Genomic DNA, 27227 nt, shown 5'->3' on the forward strand with positions numbered 1-27227 from the left:
GAAAAGTACTACATAAATGTAAATTTGTGTACATGAATAAATGTCAATTATTGTACATGAATAAATGTAGATTGTTGTACAAGGGGTAAATAAGACATCCCCTGATAATAAGCCCTAATGCGTATTTCGGTGGAGAAAAAGTATAAGACTTGGTCTTATTTTCGGGGAAATACGGTATATTGTTCTTACATGGTCTTAATAACGTTTTTCTAATCTCATTCTCAAAAGTTTCCTCAATTGCTTCTTCTCCATTAATTATACTGCATTTGGTTAGAGTAACATATTTTTCTTGTAATAAAAATGGCCAAATTTTATTTCTGGTACACAGCCTAGGAGGTGTTAGAGAATCTGTAATGGATGCACTTGCTGGCAAAAAAGAAAAACCTTTCTTAAGTAAGTTTGTCTCTTCTCCAGTTAACACTTTGGAACGCATGCTGTATGTATGTATATATACATACACACATATATATATATATATATATATATATATATATATATATATATATATATATATTACACTTTGGAACGCATGCTGTATGTATGTATATATACATACATATATATATATATATATATATATATATATATATATATGTATATATACATACATATATAGACCAACTTCAGAAGCTCAAAGTCTCCAAACCTTGAACTTCAAATGGCCAAGACCATAAGATCAAAGTTTTGAAATTTCAGAAGCCTAATATAAAAAAAACAAACTTTTTTTTATGTTTTTGCAGGGGAGAAGCCCTCCTGCTAAATAAATATGCTGACTCCAATGTTGCACTATAGTGAGGAAAATGGTAAATATGCCTTTCCAAGCTGTATGGTGATCTCCATTAAAAATGCTCAAAGTTTAAAAACTTCAGTCTTATGGTCTCGTGGTCTCAGTCTTTTGAAGTTCAAAGTTTTGAAACTTCGAGCTTCTGAAGGGGACCCATAGATAGATAGATAGATAGATAGATAGATAGATAGATAGATAGATATACAAGTCATAGTGCTTATATATTGATCATAAATCATAAATGGGCCCAGAGTATTGTGCTCCCATAGGGCACTATTGCTACGGATCATATTAATGGTAAGTCTGTTTAAAGAGACAGAACTTCAAGTTACATGAATCAAATTTTGATTTCATTTTAAGCGGATTTTGTTTGGTACATTCTGATGACATAACATTGCTGAGATGATATTTTTAAGTCTATGTCTCAGAGTTTGATGAAGACTGCCCTTGTTAGATGAAAGAGCTTACTCTGAATGACAAAAATTGCTGATATATTTAACATTAACATATACATATATAAATATAAATATTTCAGACTCAGGCACTTATACTCTTCTAGCCTGCCAATATTTGAAAACAGTCATCCCCATAAGTTGCCCTTGGTGTCCCACAAGGCTCCATCCTGGGTCCTCTCCTCTTCTCTATCTTTACAAATGATTTATTTTCTGGAATACCACAAGCAACCTGTATCCAATACGCAGACGACTCCACATTAATATGTTCTGCCACTTCTCTATCCAAACTTCAGTCCCTAACCCAAAACACCTTTAGCACAGTAGAAAATTGGCTTCTACACCGATGCCTCATCCTGAACCCTAAAAAAACAAAAATGCTACTATTCACACCCACCCGTAGGGCCACCCCACTATACTTTACTGTTACATCTAGCAATGGAACTATAATACCTCCTGATCCTACCACAAAACTACTTGGGGTACAAATAGACAATAACCTCACCTTTGAGCCTCACATCAACAACACCATAAAAATAGTAAACAAAAAATTAGGTTCTCTATACAGGATCAAACCCTTTCTGACTCTACTAGCCAGGACCATCATCACCCGTACCCACTTAGTCTCAACCCTACTATACGCCTCCCCTATTTACACTAAACTAGGTAAAGCCATATGAACAAACTGGTTAGTTCCTACAACAATATTGCCAGATTTGCAACTGGGTCAACTTATAGAACCCATCATTGTAACAATCTTAAGCAACTAGACTGGCTGGAATTGTCAAATCTAATACTTTTGAATCAACTAATAATTGCCCATAAGATCTTGTATTAACCAGTAAATACACCTATACTTACTAACCTTATCACTCCCTATAACAATCTCAAGACCCTACGCTCATCAAACAAACTATTAGTACAAATACCTAAGACCAATAATGCAGCTGGTGACTCATTGTTCTCTACTACAGTGGATAAAACCTGAAACACTCCCCCTAATCATCTAACCTCCCTATCCCCAGTAGCCCTATTTAAAAGCAAACTGAAACCTTACCTTAAATCACATTGATTATGTCCCTGTGCTAACCCAGACTAACTTCATACATCGCCTCTGTATACTAATCATCCTACCTGTATAAGCATGCTTACCTAACTACTAACAATATTTGTGTGTGTATTTAAAGTTCTATAGTGTAACAGTACATACTTTGTATGCAAATCCATAGCTGGTATGTACTATCATTATTGCTATTATTTTTATTCTTTTTTCCTTATTAAGATAATATATGAAATGATATGTTATGATTGACAAAACCTTGGATTGTACCTGTGTTTTTTGTATATTTTACTGTTTTGATTGTTTTGTTGTTTTACTGTTATGACTGACAAAACCTTGGATTGTACCTGTGTTTTTTGTATATTTTACTGTTTTGATTGTTTTGTTGTTTTACTGTTATGACTGACAAAACCTTGGATTGTACCTGTGTTTTTTGTATATTTTACTGTTTTGATTGTTTTGTTGTTTTACTGTTATGACTGACAAAACCTTGGATTGTACCTGTGTTTTTTGTATATTTTACTGTGTTGATTGTTTTGTTGTTTTACTGTTATGACTGACAAAACCTTGGATTGTACCTGTGTTTTTTTGTATATTTTACTCTGTCTGTAGAGCTTTTCTCCCCAGGCCTCCACTGAAAATGGACAGATATCCAGTTGGACTAGCCAGGTGAACAAATGTAAAATAAATAAATAAATAAGTGTCCAAGTTGTTCATAAAAATATCTAAACTAATGCTTGCTGTAATATAATTTGAATGTCTGTTCCAGGCATCAGCTACTGTCACAGAGAGCCAGTTACTAGATCTCTCATTTCTATATAATCTCTGTTTTAATTTTTCCAAGCCTTTTGGGTTTCTAATACCCTGATGGGAATGGGACCCATTCCTTAGTCAAAGTATGATTGAAATTCATGAAATTAGTATTGTTTTAATCTTTGATGTTAGCCAAAAGTGTTTTTTGCAGCACTTGCAAAGTACCCAGTACTGACTCCTTCTGCAATATATATAGAATTACATGCATCAGTAACATATCTAAGTACAATTGTAAATTCTTTTTTATATGACCCATTGTTCCTACTACTACTATTGGAAATGTCTGACTTTCCTCCTTCCACATTGCCTTTGTTTCTGCCTGCAAATCCTGGTATTTTATGACTTTGCGTCTCCCTGTACATAAGACACTGTAGTCACTGGGTGTAGCAATTTCATTGATGAATGCTACCTTTGTCTTCTTTTCTTGGACTATGCTTTGCATCTTTTCAATTAATATTATGTTAATAATATTGTAATGTTCACACAGTCCAGAATACAACAGTCTTATCAATTTGTTATGCCTTTCAATATGCAGTTCATCTGCCACTAGTATATCACAACTAGCAACAAGATGTGCGTCTGTTTACAGTTCTGTTTTACAAAACATACATTTGTCAGTTTATCCAGCATATTCGATGGACTTTGTAAATCAAAGTGCATGTGGTCTACTGTCTTGGGACACCAAAATTAACATTGGCCCCCGGATTTACTAATCTGCCATGCAGGACTAAAGTAGTCCTGCACGTAAGCGGCAGTTTAAGAGGAGGACTGCAGCGCACCATGCATATTAATGAAGGCGTGTCTGAGAGCAGAGCTTTCAGAATAAACATGGCCCTGCAAATTAGAACAGTAGAAAGTGTAAATAAATGAGCGAGACTGCACATAGGTGTCTGCATATCCCCACCAACAGTCCCCATGGGTTCAACACCAACAGTACATTGAAATAAAATGAAGAAACCCTTGTACTTATTTTTTTTAAACCCCAAGCACAGCTAACCATAGGTGCACAGGTTTGCCCATCACTTAGCTATGGTTAAAGCAGCTAAAAAGGCTGAAGAGGATAACAAGGAATATACATGCAAATGAAGCAGCACATTAATAGTGTAGTGGTTAGAGTATCCGCCTAATGAACAGACATTCCCGGTTCAAGTCCCACTGCAGCACAAATCCTTTTCCATTTGAAATCTGTATATGAACATATTTTTACATCGCTTTGCCATATAACCTACATAATAATATTTAAATGTGAACTGGAGTACTGCATGAAATGTACATGTGAAGTGTCAGTGTCATAATGAATAAGACACTAGTAGGCAGGTTTAAGCACAAATAAGCGGTGATAAGCGTGTCTAAGTGCATTTGCTTGGGGGTAAGCATTGCCTACACAGATTAAGCAAAGTATAAGCTAACTGAGTGTAAGAAACTGTACATGGAGGTTAGCAGTGCTTACCGTCATGCAAAGCCGCGCAAACCTGCTTACAACCGCTTTAAAGTGCCTTAATCACTCTGGATCCAATGGCCCATGTTCTGCCTAGCAACAAAATAAACTGTCTCTGCAAGGCTCAACCTCAGGACCCTGTACACTATAGTCACAGTAGTTAACCACTAAGCCATCATAGCAATAGGTATGCATGAGGTATCAGAAAACTAATTCTCACCACAGAAAAATCAAACCAAACATGTGAACTGAATCTATGTACAGTCTGAAGTGGTATAACCTGCAACATAACATAAATAGGTGAACTAGAGTACTGCAGTAAGGCCAGATGTGAGGTGTCATTGCAATAAAGTGTTGAAGTTCCCAGGACCGCATACAGCGTACGTACACATGAATCAAGGATACAAGACATATATATAACATGTAATGAAGAAGACATCAATGCCAAAAGGCAAATATCATGCAAATCGAATATTAAGCACTGCTAAGCAGTTTACAGCACTGCTACCCAGACTACTGGCAAGATACTACCAGTGGGAGAAAAAGTGTCAACCAGAAAAGTCAAATCCTAAACAAACGCAAGTTCGTCCCTAGCGGAATGAACCCACACATACTGCCAAAAAGAGTTTTCGGGGTAACATACCATGCTTTATAGGTAAGCAAAGAATGATATGTATGTTCGCGGACAGAATGTGTGGGAACCCTGAAGATGCATGGGGTGAGACAACTTACATGATGGGTACCGAGAAGTGGAGAGTGGGCAATGTGTAGTGGTGTGGCGAGATTTGGATGGAATCTGTAGGAAGGATGATTGATGTGGAAGAGAGTGGGAGTGGAGGGAATGATGGGTAAGACATTATGGGCTGAGGTGTGCCGGGGTTAGACGGACCTGTTCTAATGGGACCGCCACATGGATGTAAGTGAAAAAGGAGGAGGGGACAGGAAGGTAACTGAGACATACCATTTCCCATGGCAAAGCACGTTATGAGTAATATTTATGTTGCATAACCCATGGAATAACATATATATATATATATATATATATATATATATATATATATATATATATATATATATATATATATGACCTGGAGTACTGCTGCCATGAAAGAACATATATATATATATATATATATATATATATATATACTTATATACTACAGGAAATGCACATGTGAGGTGTCAGTATCATTATGCATAAAGCAATAGTTAGGTTAAGCAGCAAGAAGCAGTAGTAAGCATATGTCAGCACTAGTAAGCGAGTTTAAGGCCATACATCCCATACATCCACTTGTTTTAAGATATATATATATATATATATATATATATATATATATATATATATATATATATATATACAGCAATATGTATATATATATATATATATATATATATATATATATATATATATATATATATATGTGTGTGTGTATATATATATATATATATATATATGTAAGTATATATATATATATATGTATATATATATATATATATATATATATATATACATAGTTTCATAGTTTCATAGTAGTGTACTAGGCTATCTGCCCTGGGGCATTTACAAGCCTAGCCAACAATGATGTGCCTTACGCCACCCCGTATTATATAGTTGCGCCTCTCTAGTAGTGACACATGTGGGACCCCATTATTTAGTAAACTATACCTCTGTGTAGTAGTGACACTGAGGTGACTCCCGGGGTAAACTTACGGTCTCCCATCCATGCATCGAGATTTTTCTTGAACAGTGCCAATGAAGGGCTCTGTCTCACATGAACTGGGATTTTGTTCCATAGTACGGGTAACCTCTGTGTTATGAATCTATCCCTACAGCATGTTTTATTCATATTTGTGCAGAGGTTGAAATCTTTAGCTCGCGTGGTTCTGGTGGATCTGGATTTTTTGAGATGGAGCATGTCCATCAGTTCTTGGTTGGACATGGCCCTATATGTTAGGCACAAATCACCTCTGAGCAGGCAGTATGCTACTGAATAGAGCTGGAGTTTCTTTAATCTAGCTGGATAAGGCACATGTTTGAGACCCATGATCCTCTTGGTGAGGTACTTCTGGGGTCTTTCCAGTTGTTGCATGTGCCGGGTGAGATACATCCCAAATGGAGCATTATATTCAATCATGGGCCTGACAAGTGAGGAATATATATGATATATTTGTGTGTAGATATACACAGATATATATCTATGAGAGGAAACAGCACCCAAGAATGAAATATGTTCACAGGCTATGCCAATGAAAGTTAGTGGCCCAAGCAAGAAACATGTAACATGTAGCATTATCTTCCTCCTGCCAGCAGGACAGAGGAAACATACAAACAAACCCACAACAATGTAAATAGTCCACTGCTCCCCAGACCACAGGGGGGATACAACCGGTGGGGGGGGGCACATTGTCATAATATGGGAGGAAGCCAGTGTGATGACCTTTCAAGGCAAGGTGTGTACATACCCGGAATACAAGGGTGTGAAAGCCTGATGACCCATGTGTATGACACACAATAAAAGTAATCACACCACTGCTTCCCGGACTCCAGGCAGGATAGTACCAGTGGGAGAGACCCACCAAGTCTAATCTGGAAACAAAGACATGTATGTCCCTTGTGGGACACCCAAAAATTCAATCATATTTGTGCTTCCTGCCATTACACCGATGTCGAACGGCAGGTCACGCATGTTCCCAATGTACAAGGTAGGGGAAGCCTGATAATCCATGGGGCGAGACAACATAAGTGATGGGTCCCGAGAATTGGGGAGTGGGTACAGTATACTGGTGTGGTCAGACCCGACCTGCATCTGGAGTAAGGAAGAGTGTCGAAGAGGATGTGCAGACTGGGAACTATGGAGTATGAAATTATGGCCCTAGCTGAGCAGGTGTTGGCTGGAGTGGGTCTATGTGGACCGCCCCATGGATGTAAGAAATAGTGTGCATTGGACAGGGCTGCCACCCAATGGGCAGCCACTTCCGCTACAAGTCCCACTGCAGAATCTATTGTACATGGCAAATAAAGGAATAACCAGATGTAGCTGTAAAAATTTAGAGGTTTATGTATGTATTTATACATATATCTACATGGAGTTAAACCTCCCCCTCTCTGTAGTACAAATGCGTACATACAGAGACAGAACATAATTAAATACCCACATATAGATATATACATATGCAGACACCCATACATCCATATGTCGTTACCGCATTCTACCTAATAAACCCTTTCTGCACTTGCTTTTAGTCCTGTTTAACTTAATTGCATTTTTCAAACTGTGTGTGGTCTAATCTTGCTACATACTCAAGTGTGCTAGCTTGCACTGCATGTGAATTGTTTTTACTACTGTTTTTGCTACATTTCTGTAAAAAAAAAAAAAACTGTAAACCTGTTTCCTACCTTTCCTGTAACTAGTGCTCCAGATACAGATTTGCTGTATCCAGGACTGTTTGTAAGCTTCTGAGCCCCCCAAGCCTTTCTGTGTTGGAGGGAAGCCTTCTAGCTTATCAGTGGGAGTGATAAGAATTAGGTAACCTGTCTACCACATAAGGAGTGGTTCTGGCCCAGAATTTGTAATTATTGGCCATTGGGGCAATCTTCCATCTCTCTCAACTTTTTGATTTGAAAGCCTGCATTTGCACTTGTTTCTGTCCTGTAACTCATCTAGTGCAGATGCAGATTCTTAGTTTTAGCACTTAAATTTGCTTATTCATACTCAGCACTTATTCAGAACTTGTAAGCAGTAAATAAGCTACTAATTACTATAGCACTCAATCTTCCTCATTACCTAAAGGAAAACAGTTTTTGTACTTACTTTTCTCACTGGCGTTGAGAAAAACAGCTCTTGTACTCACATTCCTCACTTATCTAGAGGAAAATAGTTTTTTATTCAGGCATGTCCAAGGGTCAGCTCCCAGTGCTCTCCCCTGTCTATCCGATGAATCTGGGCATCTTGAGGCAATGTAGAAATTGCCCCATGCACACAGACAACCCTTTCCTCCTACCACGCAACACTACAACCTGTGACAGATGCACTTATCTAGCAAAACTGGAGGTAAAGCTCTCACCAACCAAGACTGAACCTGACAGTCATGAGGAGAAGGTAAACATTTGCACCACACCATAGGTTCATAGGTTCGTACTAGGCTATCTGCCCTAAGGCATTTATAAGCCTAGCCAGAGTGTATGTGGCTTACACCACCCCTTAGGATGCGAATACTACACCCTTTTAGGGTTTAGTTTACTATGCCTCTGTCTAGTAGTGACACAGAGATGACCCCTGGGATAAACCTACGATCTCCCATCCATTCGTCGAGATTTCTCTTGAATAGAGTCAGTGAGGGGCTCTGCCTAACATGGACTGGGATTCTGTTCCAGAGTGTAGGGAGCCTCTGGGTTATGAATCTGTCCCTCCAGCACGTCCTATTTATTTCTGTGTTGAGGTTTAAGTCACTTGTTCTCGTGGCTCTGATGGATTTGGATTTTCTGAGGTGGAGCATGTCCATTAATTCAGGATTGGACATGGCCTTGTACGTCAGGCACAGATCACCTCTGAGTAGGCGGTATGCGACTAAATAGAGCTGGAGTTTTTTCAGTCGGGCGGCATATGACATATTTTTAAGACCCTTTATCCTCTTGGTGAGGAACTTTTGGGGTCTTTCCAACTGCTGCAGGTGTCGGGTGAGATACATCCCAAATGGGGCATTGTACTCAATCATTGGCCTGATAAGAGAAGAGTACAGGGGCACAATGACCTCTCTTGATCTAGATGTGAAACCCTTCATGATAAGGTGGGCAATATAGAAGGTCTTCCTAACCACTTTGGCAATGTGAGTGTCAAATGAGAGGTTACTGTCAACCCGGGTCCCTAGGTCCCTGATTACCTCTGCCGTACTTAATGGATTACCGCCTATGTGGTAATTTGTCGGTACCTTGTTTTTCCCAAAAGGTATGACTATACATTTTTTGGCGTTCAGCTTAAGGCCATGGCTCTGGCACCAATTATCCATTTCTATGAGGCCTCTCTGAAGGATGTTTGTGTCCGCTGGAGTATCAGTTATGGCACCCAGTTTGCAGTCATCTGCGAACTTTGTAAGCCACAATCCTCCTATGTTTGCCTGTACCTCGGAAAAATAAATGCCGAACAAGAGGGGTCCCAGGACTGAGCCCTGTGGGACACCGCTTGTGACTGGCTTGGAGTCTGACATAGCTCCAGCAACTCTGACCCTGTGGGTTCTGTCCTTGAGCCAGTTTGCAACCCATCTTGTGACATATGGGTTTACATTTAAGCTGGTGAGTTTGTCTATGATGCCCAAGTGGGGTATTGTGTCAAAGGCTTTTGCAAGGTCAAGGTAGGTTGTGTGAACTGCCTTACCCTCATCAATGGCCTTAGTGACTGTTTCAAAAAAGTCGACCAAGTTCAAAAGGCAGGATCTGCCCTTGACAAAGCCAAATTGGGTAGGATCCAATGTCTGTAGGTCCCCAATGTCTTTGTTTATGAGTTCCATAATGATCCTCTCCATAGCTTTGCAGACCAGGCTCGTCAAGCTTATGGGGCGGTAATTTCCAGGGTCCGTAGAAGCACCGCCTTTGTGAAGTGGGACCACTGTTGCCGTACGCCACTCTTTGGGTACGTACCCTGTAGTAAGGCTAAGATTAAACAGCAGCCTTATGTGTGGGTTTAGTTCCTCTTGGAGTTCATGTAGCACACAGCCCGGGACACCATCCGGTCCCATTGATGCTGTGTTTTTAGCTTTAGAGAGGGCAGCTCTCACCTGGGCATCTGAGATGTTAGGGAGGCTACACTCTGCTGGGATAGTTATTTCTCCTTTTGGGGGGATGGGGGAGGAGAAATTTGCACTGAACCTGTCTGCCAGAATGTTGGCAATGTCAGTGGGTTCAGTGTATTTTGTGTCATTTTGGACTAACTCTGAGCATATCTGGGAGTTTCCACCCAGGTTTCTAACATAGCTAAAGAAGGCCTTGTGATTGTCTTTTGTGTCTTTTATGATTTTTCTCTCAAAGTTGGCCTTGGATGATTTTATGAGTGATCGTAGTTTTTTGCTAGTACTGATCAGAGACGCCTTCCCTTTTAGGGATTTTGCTCTGTCATGTAGTAGCTTCCTCCTCCTGTTGTAAAGTTTGTTTATGGCTGGGGTCCACCAGACCGGGCGCCTGCCTTTGGGGGAATGGGTCTTGGTTTTATTTGGGATTGCATGATCCATGCATTCTTGAAGGTGCCCATAGAAGGCATTTGCAAAGGATTCAGCAGTGTGGGATGTGGTTTCCACTAGCCCAGGGGCCTTGAAGGATACCACTTCAGTCTTAAGAAGTGTGAAGTTTGCTTTTGAGAAGTTCTTCACTGTGGTCTTTTGTGCAGGGGTGGGGGCGGGATGTGGATTTCCAGTCAGATTAATTTATGGTCTGATCTTACCAAAGAGGGATATACTTCCGGTGTGGAGCATTTTGTCCCCATGTTTGTGATGATCAGGTCTAGTATATTGTCTCCTCTTGTGGGAATGGTGACTAGTTGTTCCATTGCATTTGAGTTTATGAATTCTAGGAACCTTTGGGCTAGGGTGTTGGGGCTTGAGTAATGTTCCCAGTCTATGTTTGGGTAGTTGAAGTCTCCCAAAATGATGGTATTTGGAGAGACATTCATACTCTCCAGTGTCTTCAGGAAGGCTGTGTGGGGTTCCTGAGTGTGAGAGGGTGGTCTGTAGCATGCCACAAACTGTAAGGCAGTTTTTCCTATAGTTAGTTGCACCTGGATAGTCTCCGATGCTTCGTGCGTTGCCACTAACCTGGAGGTGTGGGTATCTTTGATGAAAATGGATACTCCCCCTCCTTTTGTGGTTCGGTCCACGTTTTGGGGCCGGAAAGCATGATATGAGGTAAAACCTAATAGTGCTGGGGTGCTCTCAGGAGCCTTGAACCAGGTTTCAGTCACCGCACAGACATCGATGTTCTCCATACTGAGGAGGGCTTCGAGTGCATCTTGAGGTTTAGACTTCTGGCATTGAGCAGCATTACCCTTAGTTTTTTCCACTTGTGTTTTCTAGGGAGGTAGATTTGTCATTTGAGCCTTGCCTAAAAAAGGCACTATGGGGGTGGCAAGAGCCTTGGCCAATATCCGGAAGCCCAGAGGTGACAGGTGCAAGCCATCCCTTGCGAAGCAGCGTGGCTTGTCAAGCATGTCATCCCAAGCAGACAGACATTGGATCCCCTTAGAATGACACCAGTAATTAAGCCAATTGCTAAAACTGATCATTTTGTCTTTGTACTGTGGCATCATTCTTGGTGAGGGTAAGATGCTGCTCAGGGTCAGGGTCATACCGGCCTGGGCTACATAATCAGAGAGCTCCTCTATGTCTCTTTTCATGTAGTCCAGGGAGGTACGTCTCAGGTCGTTCACACCGGCATGTACAATGACTGAGTCATATTTGTACTTGCTGTGGAGTGACCTGAGTGCTTATGTTATGTGGCGGATTCTAGCTCCCGACAGGCAGCTTACTGTGACCTTTTCCTTGTTCAGTCTGGTGAGCAGGACGTCAGTGTGTCTGACTATGGAGTCACCTATTACAAGTGTGCCTGGCATGTTGTTTGGCCTTAAGGGCTGTGACTCTTTAGCATACTGACTTTGTGAACTATGTGTTGCATGTGCTATGTCTTGAGGTGGTGGTTGCTTGGGTGTCTGCTTTGGAGGCCTCTGTTGTTTTGGTAGATTTTTAATCAGCGCCTCCAAGTATGTTTTTGTGTGTTTATGTGTTTGGTTTGCTGTTGTGATAGTTCTATGTGAGACTGGGTTTGTGGTGTGCGTGGTTACCTTCTCCTCCTGACTGGTCTTGCCAGTACTGAATTGAGAGAGCTCAGCCTCCAGTTTGGCTATATAGTTGCATCTCTTGCATATATTTGTATTTGTTGGGAGGAGGAGAGGGTTGTCTGTGTACATGAGGCAATTGTAACATTGCCTCAAGATTCCCAGATTCACCAGCTGAACAGGAGAGGACGCCAGCAACTGACCCTTCGACATGCTAGAAATAGTGAAAAAGATTGCTGTGTAACTGAGTCAGAAAGGACCTATAGGGAGATGTGTACTCAACAGAATTTAGGTGAATGAAGTACTTTCTTTTGTTTAAGAGTGCGTTACCTGTATAAAAATGCTTTAGGAGCAAGTGCTGAGCTTTTCAGATAGAGTATAGGCTATTTAGATTGCAAGTAGAACAGTTCTAAGGGAAAAATTGAACAGCAGACTTGGCAGAGCCAGAAAAAGTTTAACCTTGTTTAACCAAGTTTAACCTTGTTTAACCGGCGCTGCGCTATGCGCACGACCGCACAAAGCCGTGCAAAGGCGTATTTTAAGCAGTGAACTACAAAAGAGCTAGGAATGGTCCCAAACAACCAATTACTACAGCTTCTTGTGCAGAGGTCACTTCCCCCAAGGACAGGTAGGCTGCTCAAGGCTCCTCACTCCCACTGGTGAGCAAAGAAACTTCCTTCTATCCAAGTAAGGTAATGGACAACACAGGAACTACACCACAGCCCAGAATACAGCAATGCCTGAATACTGGTCTAAACTAGTTGAGAAGGGCGGGAAAACAAGGATTATTTTTTTGTTTTTTTGTTTTTTTTTGTAGAAATACACAGAAAATGCAGAGACAGTGATAAATTAGTTACACAGGCTAGCACACTTTAGTGGGCAGCCTCCACAGTTAAATTAAACAAACAAACAAGCAAACTTTCGATTAAATTCGACTAAATGTAACTTTAAGTGCAGATTTAAAAATAAATGCAGTAATCAGAAAAAAAACAGTTCAGGCTAGTTTAAAGTAAGCAACAGAAGCTATTTCCAGTGAAAAAAAAGCAAATATACTTAAATCCAGAAGGTAGTCGCTTTTTTGAGTTCCTTGCTGCTAGGACCACTCTGTAAACCCACGTGGAGCTTGTCTGAGCAGTATAGCTCAGCTCACCAAACTCATCACATAGTCTCACTACGTCTACACCACCAAAATCCACACATAGAAACTCAAAACCATTCGCGGAGGCTCTCAATAATAATCTGCCTAAGCAACAGAGACCTCCAAAGCAGAAACACAAGCAACCTCCATCCCCCAACACAACCCAAATGACACATAGCCCACAGATTCAGTGTGCCACTCAAACACAGCCAATAAGGCAAAACAACATACCCAACACACTAGTCATAGGTGACTCTATAGTCAGGCACACTGATGTCCCACTCACCAGGCTAAACAAGGAGAAGGTTACTGTCAGCTGCCTGTCGGGTGCCAGGATCTGCCACATAACCCATGCACTCAGGTCACTCCACAACAAGTACAAATATGACTCTGTCATTGTCCATTTTGGTGTGAATGACCTGAGACATACCTCCCTGGACTACATGAAAAGAGACATGGAAGAGATCTGCGATCTTGTAACCAAGGCAGGTATGACCCTCGCCCTGAGTAGCATTCTGTCATCTCCCAGAATTATACCGCGGTACAAGGACAAAATGATTGATTTCAACAATTGGCTAAGCTTCTGGTGTCATTCTAAGGGGATCCAGTATCTGTCTGCTTGGGATGACATGGTCGACAGACCACGATGCTTTGCCACAGATGGCCTGCACCTGTCACCCCTAGGATTTCAGATACTGGCTAAGGCTCTTGCTGTCCCTTTAGTGCCTTTTTTAGGCAGGGTTCAAGTAACAAATTCAAAACCATAACAGGAACAGGCAAGCAAAAACTGAGGGTAATGCTACTCAATGCTAGAAGTCTAAATTTCAAAATGCGCTCACTCGAGGCACTCGTTAAAATGGAGAACATCGATATCTGTGCAGTGACTGAGACCTGGTTCAAGGCTCCAGAGAACACCCCTGCACTACCAGGCTATAACTCATACCACACATTTCGGCCATCTAACCTGGACCGAAACACCAAAGGTGGGGGTGTGTCCATATTCATTAAGGATATCCACACCTCCAGACTAGTTGCTCAGCATAATGCATCCGAAGTTATCCAAGTGCAACTAACTCTTGGCAAAACTGCAATCCAAACTGTAGCTTGCTACAGATCCCACACCATGCCCCAGGATTCCCACTCCTCTTTTCTTGATGTACTGGAAAATATTAGGGTTCAACCAAACACCCTAATAATGGGCGACTTCAACTACCCCACCATTTACTGGGAAAACTACTCATGTACTAACTCCTTAGCAACGCTTGGAATTCATAAACTCCAATGCCCTAGATCAACTTATCCACACCCCCACCAGGGGCAACAATATCCTAGACCTAGTCATTACCAACATGAGTGACCGGTGTTCCACACCTGAAGTCAACTCCTCGTTGGTCCGATCTGACCATAAGCTAATCACCCTTGATATCCACATCCCACCACCACCCCCCATTAAGGAAACCACAGTAAGAAATTTCTCCAAAGCCAACTTCATGCTTCTTAAGACAGAAGTAGTGAACTTCATGACACCCATGCAGATGGACTATACAGTTACAATTGTTGAATCCTACACAAATGTGCTCTATTAGTATCTACATGAGTGCATGGATCGTGCTATCCCAAACAGAACCAAGATGCTATCCTCCAAAAAAAGGAAGCCAATCTGGTGGTCCCCTGCCATAAACAAACTGTACAACAGAAGGAAGAAACTGTTGCAAAAGAGAGTAAAATCCCATGAGTGGAGGAGCTCCCTGGTCAGCCTCAGTAAGAAGCTGAGATCCCTTATAAGATCCTCCAAAGCTAGCTACGAAAATAAAATTGCCACTAATTCCAAGGACAACCACAAAGCATTCTATAGCTATGTCAAGAATCTCAATGGCAACACCCAGATCTGCTCTGAGTTACAGCACAAAGGCATGTAAATTACAGAACCAACTGATATTGCCAACATCCTGGCAGATAGGTTCAGTGCTAACTTTACCCCCCATCCCTAAAGGGCCCATATCTATACAGGAAGAATGCAGAGTCCCTGTAATCACAACTACGCAGGTGAAAGCTGCACTCTCTAAAGCCAAAAACACAGCATCCATTGGACCGGACAACATCCCAGGCTGCATTTTACACGAACTTCAGAATAAACTGGCTTCCCACTTAAGCACCATGTTCAGTAATAGCCTCGCATCAGGCTTTGTGCCCACTGAATGGTGCACAGCAACAGTTATTCCACTCCACAAAGGGGGAGCCACCACTGATCCCGGGAACTATAGACCTATTAGCCTGAAGAGCCTGGTCTGCAAAGCCATGGAATGCATCATCATGGAACTCAAAAACAAAGACATTGGTAACCTCCTAACTCTGGATCCCACCCAGTTCGGGTTTGTGAAATGCAGATCATGCCTCCTGAACCTGATCGACTTCTTTGAGGCAGTCACCAAAGCCGTAGATGAGGGTAAAGTGGTTCACACAGCCTATCTTGACCTCGCCAATGCTTTCAACACCATCCCCCATTCTGGAATTATAGCTAAACTCAATAAACTAGGCATAAATCCCTACGTCACAAGACGGGTTGCCAACTGGCTCACTGACAGAACCCACACTGTAAAAGTTGCTGACTCCAAATCTGACCTCAAACCAGTGACAAGTGGAGTACCACAGGGTTCCGTCCTGGGACCGCGCCTGTTTGGTATCTACTTCTCTGAAGTACAGGCTAACACAGAAGGCCTCTGGCTAATGAAGTTCACAGATGACTGCAAACTAGGAGCCATAGTCAAGTCCCCAAATGATGTGAACATCCTACAGAAGGGCCTCTCTAAGACAGATGCCTGGTGTCAGAGCCATGGCCTCAAGCTCAATGTCAAAAAGTGCAGTGTCATCCCCTTTGGTAAAAACTCTGTACCCATGAACTACCACATAGGCAGCAATCTACTTAACACGGAATGCATGATAAGAGACCTTGGGATCCAGGTGGACAGTAGTCTCTCCTTTGATAGTCACATTGCCACAGTAGTCAGGAAGTCCTTCTACGTGGCACACCTCATCATAAAAGGGTTCTCATTAGACCCATTATAGAGTACAATGCCCCTTTTGGAATGTACCTCACAAGACATCTGCAGCAGCTGGAAAGGCCACAGAAGTACCTCACAAAGAGGATTACTGGACTCAAACAAATGCCCTACACTGACCACCTCAAAAAACACCAGCTTTACTCCATAGCATATCGTCTACTCAGAGGTGATCTCTGCCTAACATATAGAGCTATGTCAAACCCAGAGCTGTTGGACATGCTACACCTAAAGAAATCCCAATCGCTTAGAGCTACATGCTCTAGGGACCTAAACCTTGTCACCACAATAAACAGGACATTCTGGAGGGATAGATTCCTATCCCAGACACTTCCCATACTCTGGAACAGGCTATCCATCTATGTCAAGCAAAGTTCTTCATTAGCACTCTTCAAGAAAAATCTTGATGAGTGGATGGGAAATAGGAAATACACCCCGGGGATCACCCTTGGGCCAATAGCCTAGTACCTACCTATGAACCTATGAACCTACCTATATATATATATATATATATATATATATATATATATATATATATATATATATATACAGCAATATATATATATATATATATTCTCACATATACAGATATATATACATATATATATATATATATATATATGTATGCATACATATACAGATACATATATATATATATATATAGATAGATAGATAGATAGATAGATATGTAGAAATATATATGTATATATGTGTGTAAACATACACATATATATAGGTAGGATATTTATTGATTTATGTATTTAAGTTACATCTATTAACCAGGTAAGTCTAGCTGAACTTTTGGCTCATTTACAGCAGAGACACGGGGAGAAAAGCTCTTCAGGTCTAGAAAACAAGTTCTTAAATAGTAGTATACAGCAGATATATATATATGGAAAAATATAGATATGATACAGCAGTTAAGAATTACATATGTTCACAGGCCATGCAAATGGGGGTTAGGGGTCAAATCAACAAATATGTAACACATAGCAACAACCCCCACCACACCTAGATATGATATATGTAAATGCACCACTGCTTCTCAGTCCACAGGCAGGAACTACCAGTGGGAGAAAAAGTGTCAACCTGCAAAGTCAAATCCTAAACAAACGCATGTTTGTCCCTAGCGGGATGACCCCACACATACTGCTAAAAAGAGTCCTCAGGGTAACACACCATGCCTTACAGGTAAGCAAAGAAGGATATGTATGTTCGCAGACTGAATGTGTGGGAACCCTGAAGATCCCTGGGGTGAGACAACTTACATGATTGGTCCCGAGAAGTGGAGAGTGGGCAATGTGTAGTGGTGTGGTGAGATTCAGGTGAAACCTGTAGGAAGGATGACTGATGTGGAGGAGGGAGGGGGTGGAGGGAATGATGGGTTCAACATTATGGGCTGAGGTGTGCCGGGGTAGACGGACACATTATAATGGGAACGCCCCATGGATGTAAGTGAGAAAGGAGGGGGGGACAGGAAGGTAACTGAGATATACCTTTTCCCATGGCAAAGCACGTTATGAGTAATATGCATGTTGCATAACCCATGGAATAACATACATATATATATATATATATATATATATATATATATATATATATATATATGAATATATGACCTGGAGTACTGCTGCCATGAAAGAACATATAAATATATATATATATATATATATATATATATATATATATATATATATATATATATATATATACACATATATACATACTTATATGACCTAGAGTACTGCAGGAAATTCACATGTGAGGTGTCAGTATTATTATGCATGAAGCATTAGTTAGGTTAAGCAGCAAGAAGCAGTAGTAAGCATATGTTAGCACCAGTAAGCGAGTTTAAGGCCATACATCCCATACATCCACATGTTGTTATATATATATATATATATATATATATATATATATATATATATATATATATATGATAGATTTGTGCGTAGATATACACAGATATATATCTATGATAGGAAATAGCACCCAAAAATAACATATGTTCACAGGCTATGCCAATGGAAGTGAGGGGCCCAAGCAAAAAACATGTAACACGTAACATTACCTTCCTCCTCCCAGACGGACAAAGGAAACATACAAACAAACCCACAAACAATGTAAATAGTCCACTGCTCCCCAGACCACAGGTGGGATATAACCAGGGGGGACACATTGTCATAATATGGGAGGAAGCCAGTGTGATGACCTTTCAAGGCAAGGTGTGTACATACCCGGAATACAAGGGTGTGAAAGCCTGATGACCCATGGGTATGACACACAATAAAAGTAATCACACCACTGCTTCCTGGAACCCAGGCAGGATAGTACCAGTGGGAGAGACCCACCAAGTCTAATCTTGAAACAAAGACATGTATGTCCCTTGTGGGACACCCAAAAATTCAATCATATTTGGGCTTCTTGCCATTACACAGATGTCAAACAGCAGGCCATGCATGTTCCCAGTGTACAAGGTACGGGAAGCCTGATGATCCATGGGGCGAGACAACATACGTGATGGGTCCCGAGAAGTGAGGAGTAGGTAGAGTGTACTGATGTGGCCAGACCAGACCTGCACCCGGAGTAAGAAAGAGTGCCGAAGAGTATGCGCAGCTTGGGAACTATGGGGTATGAAATTATGGCCCAAGCTGAGCAGGTGTTGGCTGGAGTGGGTTTATGTGGACCGCCCCATGGATGTAAGTAATAGTGTGCATTGGGCAGGGCCGCCACCCAATGGGCAGCCACTCCTGCTACAAGTCCCAAGGCAGCACAGTCTATTGTACATGGCAAAGAATGGAATAACCAGATGTAGATGTAAAAATGTAGAGGTGTATATGTGTATTTATACCCATACCTACGTGGAGTTACACCTCCCCCTCTCTGTAGTACAAATGTGTACATACAGAGACAGAAAATAATTAAATACCCGCATATAGATACATACATATGCAGACACCCATACATCCATATGTTGTTAGACATATATATATATATATATATATATATATATATATATATATATATATATATATATATATATATATATATATATTTATATATATATATATATATATATATATATATATATATATATATATATATATATATGTATATACGTGTGTAAACATACACATATATATAGCTAGGATATTTATTGATTTATGTATTTAAATTATATCTGTTAACTGGGTAGGTCTAGCTGAGCTTTTGGCTCATTTAAAGCAGAGTCACAGGGAGAAAAACTCCTCAGGACTAGAAAACAAGTTATTAAATAGTAGTATACAGCATAAATATATATATATATATATATATATATATATATATATATATAAATATATATATAGATCTATATGTCTTGATAAATATAGATATGATACAGCAGTTAAGAATTACATATGTTCACAGGCCATGCCAATGGAGGTGAGGGGTCCAATCAACAAACGTGTAACACATAGCAACAACCCCCACCCCACCTAGACATGATATACGTAAACGCACCACTGCTTCCCAGACCACAGGCAGGATACTACCGGTGGGAAAGACCTGCCAAGTCTAATCCTAGAACAAAGACATCAATGTCTCTTGTGGGACACCCCAAAAATTGATGATGATCAGAGTCACTCCCTGTAATGATTTATCTAACCAGGCAATGTACATACATGGACCAGTAGGTTGGGCAAGCCTGATGACCCATGGGTCGAGACAACGTACGACATGGATCCCGACACGTGGAGAGTGGGCAGTGTGTAGTGGTGTGATTAGACACCACCTGCACCCACAGTAAGGATGAGTGCTGTAGAGGAGGGGCAGGTGGAGGAACTATGGGTATGCAATTATCCTCCTATGTGTGTAGGTGTTGGCTGGCGCAGTTGTATTCGGACTGCCCTGGTGATGTAAGTAATATTGCTAATTGGGCAGTGCTTCCGCCCATACCTCTCAACCTCTAGACAGAACCTAAACCATTGGGGGGACAAATAGGGACATAAATTACATATTCCATTACAACCTTAGAAAGCTGATAGAGTAATAGGTTATGCATTAGTATGACTCTTCTGAAGGATGTGGAGTCTTAAACCCAAATACTTGTCTGTATTTAATGACGTCAGTTCCCTGGTATTTGCCAGACAGGTGCAGATTGTAAGAGGAACACACCGATATTATGAAGCAAACTCTGGACAGTCTGCAGATTCTGTACAGTCGACAGGTATGCTTTCGCCTTAGGGGCAACCATTCTCAATATGGGTCCCACCGCAGTACAGTCCAGTCTACATGGCAAAGTATGGTATAACCATTTGTGTTATTGCATAAGCCACTACAATACACCTATGAACACATGGTCGCAACACCCTTCTGTAGGCATGTAAGCCAATCTAATTGGCATCACAAGGTATTATTGCAGTCCTCACCCTCACCCAGGGGTGTGAGTGTCCAATGCAAACACCAAATGCAGTGTATTTTTGCAGCTGTTGTCGTAGACAACATGGCCAGCTGTGGACCTTCCTTGCAGCTGTCCTGCACATCCCTGGATATTTCCCCTATTAACACCCCTCTTTGTGCCCCATGCACACCACGTACCTATCAGCCACTGTTCCATTTCTATTAATGTCTATGGTTACAAGTAGGTGACACCCTCTTCTCCACTATATTGTCAGTATCTGGAACCCCAACCCACATGTAGTATCACAGCTGTCCCACAGGATACATGTAACTAACACATGAAGGAACACCACAAGCACACCTGGAGCAGCACAGGCTCACCACCTTGCAAAACCCTCCCCCCCACCTCACACTCTATACCACTACATCAATTAGTGATACTGACACCTCTGGTCTTGCCTCGCATACAAATCCCAACATCCAACAACCCTTTCCTATTGCTCCCCATCCAATTATACCTACAAGCTACTATATAGTTACAATGTCACCCCACTACCTACCTACTCCTTAGCTATTCCCCTCTATTGTACCACACAAGTATGAAATAACTACACCTACCCTGAATACCTGTAAGTAACATATCCAGACCTGTGAAGGTGAATCCAACTTCAACTTAAACTGACTTTTGTCAACAGTCATACCTGACATGTAAACCTGACCTAAGCATGGATAATACTGACATTTTAATGTAACCTAAGCATGATGAATGGGGAACGTATCTATGTTATGTCTGTTACCCTCTATGAATGTGAACACCCCAGTATTAATTGGAATAAGTAGCTGAGGTCAATTTGGAGCTCTACACCCCAGGCCACCACTGACAATGGACAAGTATACAGTCTGATTGTCCCAGTTGACAAGTGTGAACAAAATGCACAATGTTGCGTGAGTATGCAGGAGCAAGCAGATGTAAGCCTGTTTGGCTGCCGGTATGTGAGTACCACACTGGTGATGCAATGTAGAGACTAACTCAGTGCAAGATGCTACAACCAGAGCTCAGTAATGCTGTGCTACGCGCAAACAAGCCCATAACCTCCTACAAATGTTCTACAGTGCCTTAGACACTCTGTAGCTAATAGCTGTTGTCATGGCCATTAACAAAATAATCTGCACTGCCAGGTTGCAAACCCCAGATCCTGCACACTATAGTCGATGTGAGTTCCACTAAGCCATGACGGATACACATTCAGCTGCTGTGATCACAAGCACATCATCCATCACAGTCATCCAACAGTATAGGAATTGGATATAAGTGTGTAGATTAATACCAGAACAAGTGTCCATTGCTCAACCACAGTATTATGAGCAGTCTATGTGCAGCACAGAACAGTGCCTGTCCAATCATACTGTGAGAACAGTAGTCCTGCATAATACCGAAGGGAATAATGATATATGGTGCACACCATGGGGGCGTGTGAGTGTGCTTCATGCACAGTATGTCACACCTGGGGCATTGGTTCCATGGAAACGGGAGATGAGGCTGGCCAGGTGTGTGAGCAAACCACTGCTACACAATACCCTGGCAGGATGCTACCAGTGGGAGAAACACTGTAGACCAGCTAGGTCTACTCTTGACAAAACAACAGGTCCATCCCTGGTGGGATGAACCAACAGTTGTGGGTCACATCGATGTCACCACCAGTATCAGAGGAGGATCAAGGGAAGGCTGGAATGTACATGGACTAAACAGATGAAGAGCCTGCAGATGCTTGGGTGTGGACAGTATATTGGAGGGGTACCAAGATGTGCATAGAGGGAAATGTGTGGAGGTGTGGTATGGCAGGGCTAGCAACTGGGGAATGGATGGATGCTGTGTACGTGGAGCTTGGGGGCCGGGTGAAGGGAACATAGGTATGTCATTATGGTAGACATATGCAAATGAAGCAGAACAGCAATAGTGTAGTAGCCAGAGCATCCGCCTAACGCGCACTCATTCCCGGGTTGAGTCCAGCTGTAGCACATCCTATTTTCCATGTGATATCCATTGTAACTCATTGTGCTGTATAACCTACCAAGTAACATTTATATTTGCACAGGAGTACAGGAGTACTGCCTTAAATGCACATGTGAAGTGTCATAATGACTAAGGCACTGGTAAGCATGTGTAAGCGCATAACAGCAGTAGTACGCATGGACAAGCAGTTGTAAGTGTGTGTATGTGTATTTGCACGGGGGTAAGCATTGCCTACATAGATTGAGCTAAGTAGATGCTAGCAGTGTAAGGAAATGCAACCCAAGGTTAGCATTGCTTAGCTCTGCGCAAACCCGCGTACAACTGCTCAAATGTCCCTAACACACTCTGTATCCGACAGCCGGTGTTCTGCCCTGAAACAAAATATACAGTCTCTGGAAGGCCCACACCCAGGATGCTGCACATCATGCACTATGTGATTTACAAGTAAACCATGGCAGATGTACATAACCACTCATTTCACATACATATCACCCAGCACAATCAGTCAACAGCACAGGAAATGTTGTAATAACACACCACACAACCTCTTAATGCATGAATCCCGGACATAGTGTGCCATAATGTGGGTACATATAGGGATATCTGTTATATCTTGCTCTAATACACTTAAAACATTGCAAGTTACACAGTTATATGTAGTAGAACACATATATTGAAGGAGATGATACGGCAAGAATGATTGACTTCAGTCCTAAGGTCATCCATGTCAATTGCCAAGAGAATAAGGTACAGGCCACACATATAGGCCGAACATGCATGGACATATGGACAGATATACATCTGTAAATGTAGCTAGATAGACAGCTATAGGTATATATATATATATATATATATATATATATATGTGTGTGTGTGTGTATGTATGACTCACAAGTAACCATATAACACAATCATACATAGATAGATTAATATGTTCAGTGTATATATCCATATATATATATATATATATATATATATATATATATATATATACATACATACATACATACACAGATATATATGAATACATATACATAGCTAGAGCTATATGAATGTCCAGTTCTATCACTCTACATGTCCATATCGTCCCACCATATGTCCTGGACATGGAATGTAGCCCTACCCCAGCCCCTATAGTCCCAATGTCATAGTGCAAGGGGATGTCTGGTATGTATAGCTGGTATATTAATAGACATTTGCTACTGTTATTGGGATTGTTGTCACAGACATGTTGTGTGTGGAAGGTGACATCTGCTCATAACATGTGTGCCATTGGCTACTGACAGACATCCTAAGGTTATCATGGTACAGTACCTGCATATATAGCAGGCTTGACAGCCATGTCACAGCACAGGGTAGGATACACCTGTGTGACAGTGCATAACCACAACCAATGTGAACACAGCCACATATGGTACGCTAGCATAATACTACGGTATATGGACTATCTGTCCTAAACCATCCTCATATGTGACACTCACAGAATGACCCTACATATACTGGGCTGCTACACAGTCTGGTCTGGTGGCTGTCTGTGGTATGGGACATGTTTGTGTATGGCCCTACAAACATGTAAGGTAAAATGGTACCATACAGTGGGGCAGCACGTAACACCAGATAGAAAGAGAGCTAGAACATTGACATCTACCACAGTCTGTACACAGGCCATTGTACATATTAGCAATACATACACTGCTGACATTCACCATCACTACACAGACCTCAGTACTGTACAAACATCCACAGAATGTCCAGGTTATGACATTAAGTGTAACCCCTACTGTACGACATGTTTAGCACTCTGATATATCACTGGCTTGTTATCAGATATGATGACACTATACAGTGCACAGCACATATGCACCACTTCATGCATGACATATGTACAAAGGTTGACAGAGGTGTGGCTGACAGCGCATACACAGGGCCAGTATAGACATGTTGCCATGATACCCTCATTAATCTACCATTGTAATGGGGTTTGTTGCAATGGATGTCCAATGAGGGATATCTAGTTAGTAACTGTCACGGCCTTCACCATCAACAAACTGCAATCCTCAAACTACCTTCTGCATTCCACAGATAAATTCATCGTGGCTAACACATGAAACCAAAGGCACAACACTGCCCAGTCTGCAGATGACCCTGCAGATGGGGATTCCTGATATGCATGGAACTGACATGGCAGGAATTGTGACATGTACGACAGCCATATCCAGACAAACACTGTTAATCCAACATTACTCCATATGCAGTATAGCAGCACTTACAGTCTGTTGTCAGGTCAGGCACATCCCCCTCCTGTTTGTTACCCTCTTTGCACAGTGTATGTTGCTAGAGGTAAATCCCCAACCCATCTGAAATGCTGTTTGCTAAACGACAATTCTAGCTCCTGCTCACAGTGACAGACAAGGGCCAGCACCACCAGGATGTTCCCAGGTATTGGAGTGTGTTTCCATGCAATTGGCTATGGGAATGTTACCACATATGTTCCACATGCAATCGGCTAGGGCTGCAATTCGTGCAGAGGCCATCAGCTGATCATGAGCATCACTTAAAATACACATGCTGCTGCCTAAGTAATGCAGGTGTGGACCTCCACGTCTGCCAGAGAGGGAGTGGGGGAGGCAGACAAAGGCAAATACATGTCAGGGAGGGGCGGGAGGGGTAAAACTGATGCATGTTTGTGTCACACACCCGACAGCTATGTAGTGCTATCGCAGTTCAATGCTGTTATTGGATGCACCACATGGGTTATCTGGTGGGAGCACTCAGAACATATATGTGATGGTGAGTGACATCTGCAACAGGGATATGGTAGATATACAGTAGGTGACGTACACATACCTGTCTGCATGAACAGGTGCCAGTGTCAACACAGGCACACTCACACAGGGACACACACACATTAGCACACTTGGCAGGGCCAGGAGTGCAACTCGTCACTAGTGGGATTGCCACAACACATCAATGTGCAGGGAACACATGCACCACACGGGTCATATGGAGGTCGTATGGGCAGTGAGTATGAGGGGGTGTCAGACATCAGCCAGCATGCTTCACACTGCCCTGGGGGGAGTACTGCATGTGGATGTGGACATACACACCATACAACACACACACAAACTCACAGGGTGCCAGTTCAGACATGCATGGGTGCATGTCTGCATGGGTGTGTGGTGGCCAACAGTGGCAGCAGGCTATACAAGGGTAGGCAATGGGTATATCTTGGCATCAGGCCACATGACAATGGTCTGCATTGTGACACAGGCCTGTAGCTTCTGCATTTGCCAACACATGTGGGTATTGCATCCGTCATCCAGTCACCTGCATGACTATTGTGTGTGGCCAATGCTGTGCATCACTTGCCACGTATGTGTTCCCTAGTCCATGACTTGGATGGTGTCTAAGATGTGCACACCTCCCACATGCATGTACTGTGACGTGGAACTGTACCTGGTGTGTCTGGCCCATGCTGTGAACACAGCTTATCATCAGATATGCCAGTCTTGCCCACCTGTGGCAGGGACTGGTACTGGTCAGCAGATTTACCCTGCACCTACAATGATAGCATGCTAACAGCATTTCCTGATCTCAGTGTCATCTGTCCATATAGGGCATGTTGTCAGGCATGGTATGTCCGTTGTGAGTCACATGTGAAGGCACAGTGGGGTTGCTAACTGTGATTGGCTGGCCTTGATGTCACATGCATGGGTATGACTTTGCACCGCAGCTTCTCAGCTATTTACATCTGTTATCCCTGTATGATTGATATTGTGATATACAGTAGGGCCACCATAAATGAAATTAGCAAAACCCGTCACATTGCCCACAGGTGTCACACCCACCTCTACACAGGATACGAGTTACACACACACACACACACACACACACACACACACACACACACACACACACACACACACACACACACACACACACCTGTCATGTCTGGGAATATAACCCCTACTTAACTAGTTTACTACATTACAGCACTACGTAGTTATAGTATGTGCCACTGACATTACTGAAGTACATCTTCCCCAAAGGTGTATTTCACAATTAATGATATCAGCAGGACTACCAAAGTTGGGCATTTGTAATGTACTGCAAGTGAGTAGCCTATAATGCATTGCTCCATACACAGACACTGAAACACAGACAAAACATACGGAACTGTCATGGATGGAGATAGAACACTACCACCGTTCTAAATAACACTACAGCAGTACACAGTTACAGAACATGCTATGGTGATTACTGGGCTATCAC

The sequence above is a fragment of the Protopterus annectens genome, chromosome 2.part0 (assembly GCF_019279795.1).
Source record: "Protopterus annectens isolate FY-2018-M chromosome 2.part0, PAN1.0, whole genome shotgun sequence".
In the NCBI taxonomy this organism is placed as follows: domain Eukaryota; kingdom Metazoa; phylum Chordata; order Ceratodontiformes; family Protopteridae; genus Protopterus; species Protopterus annectens.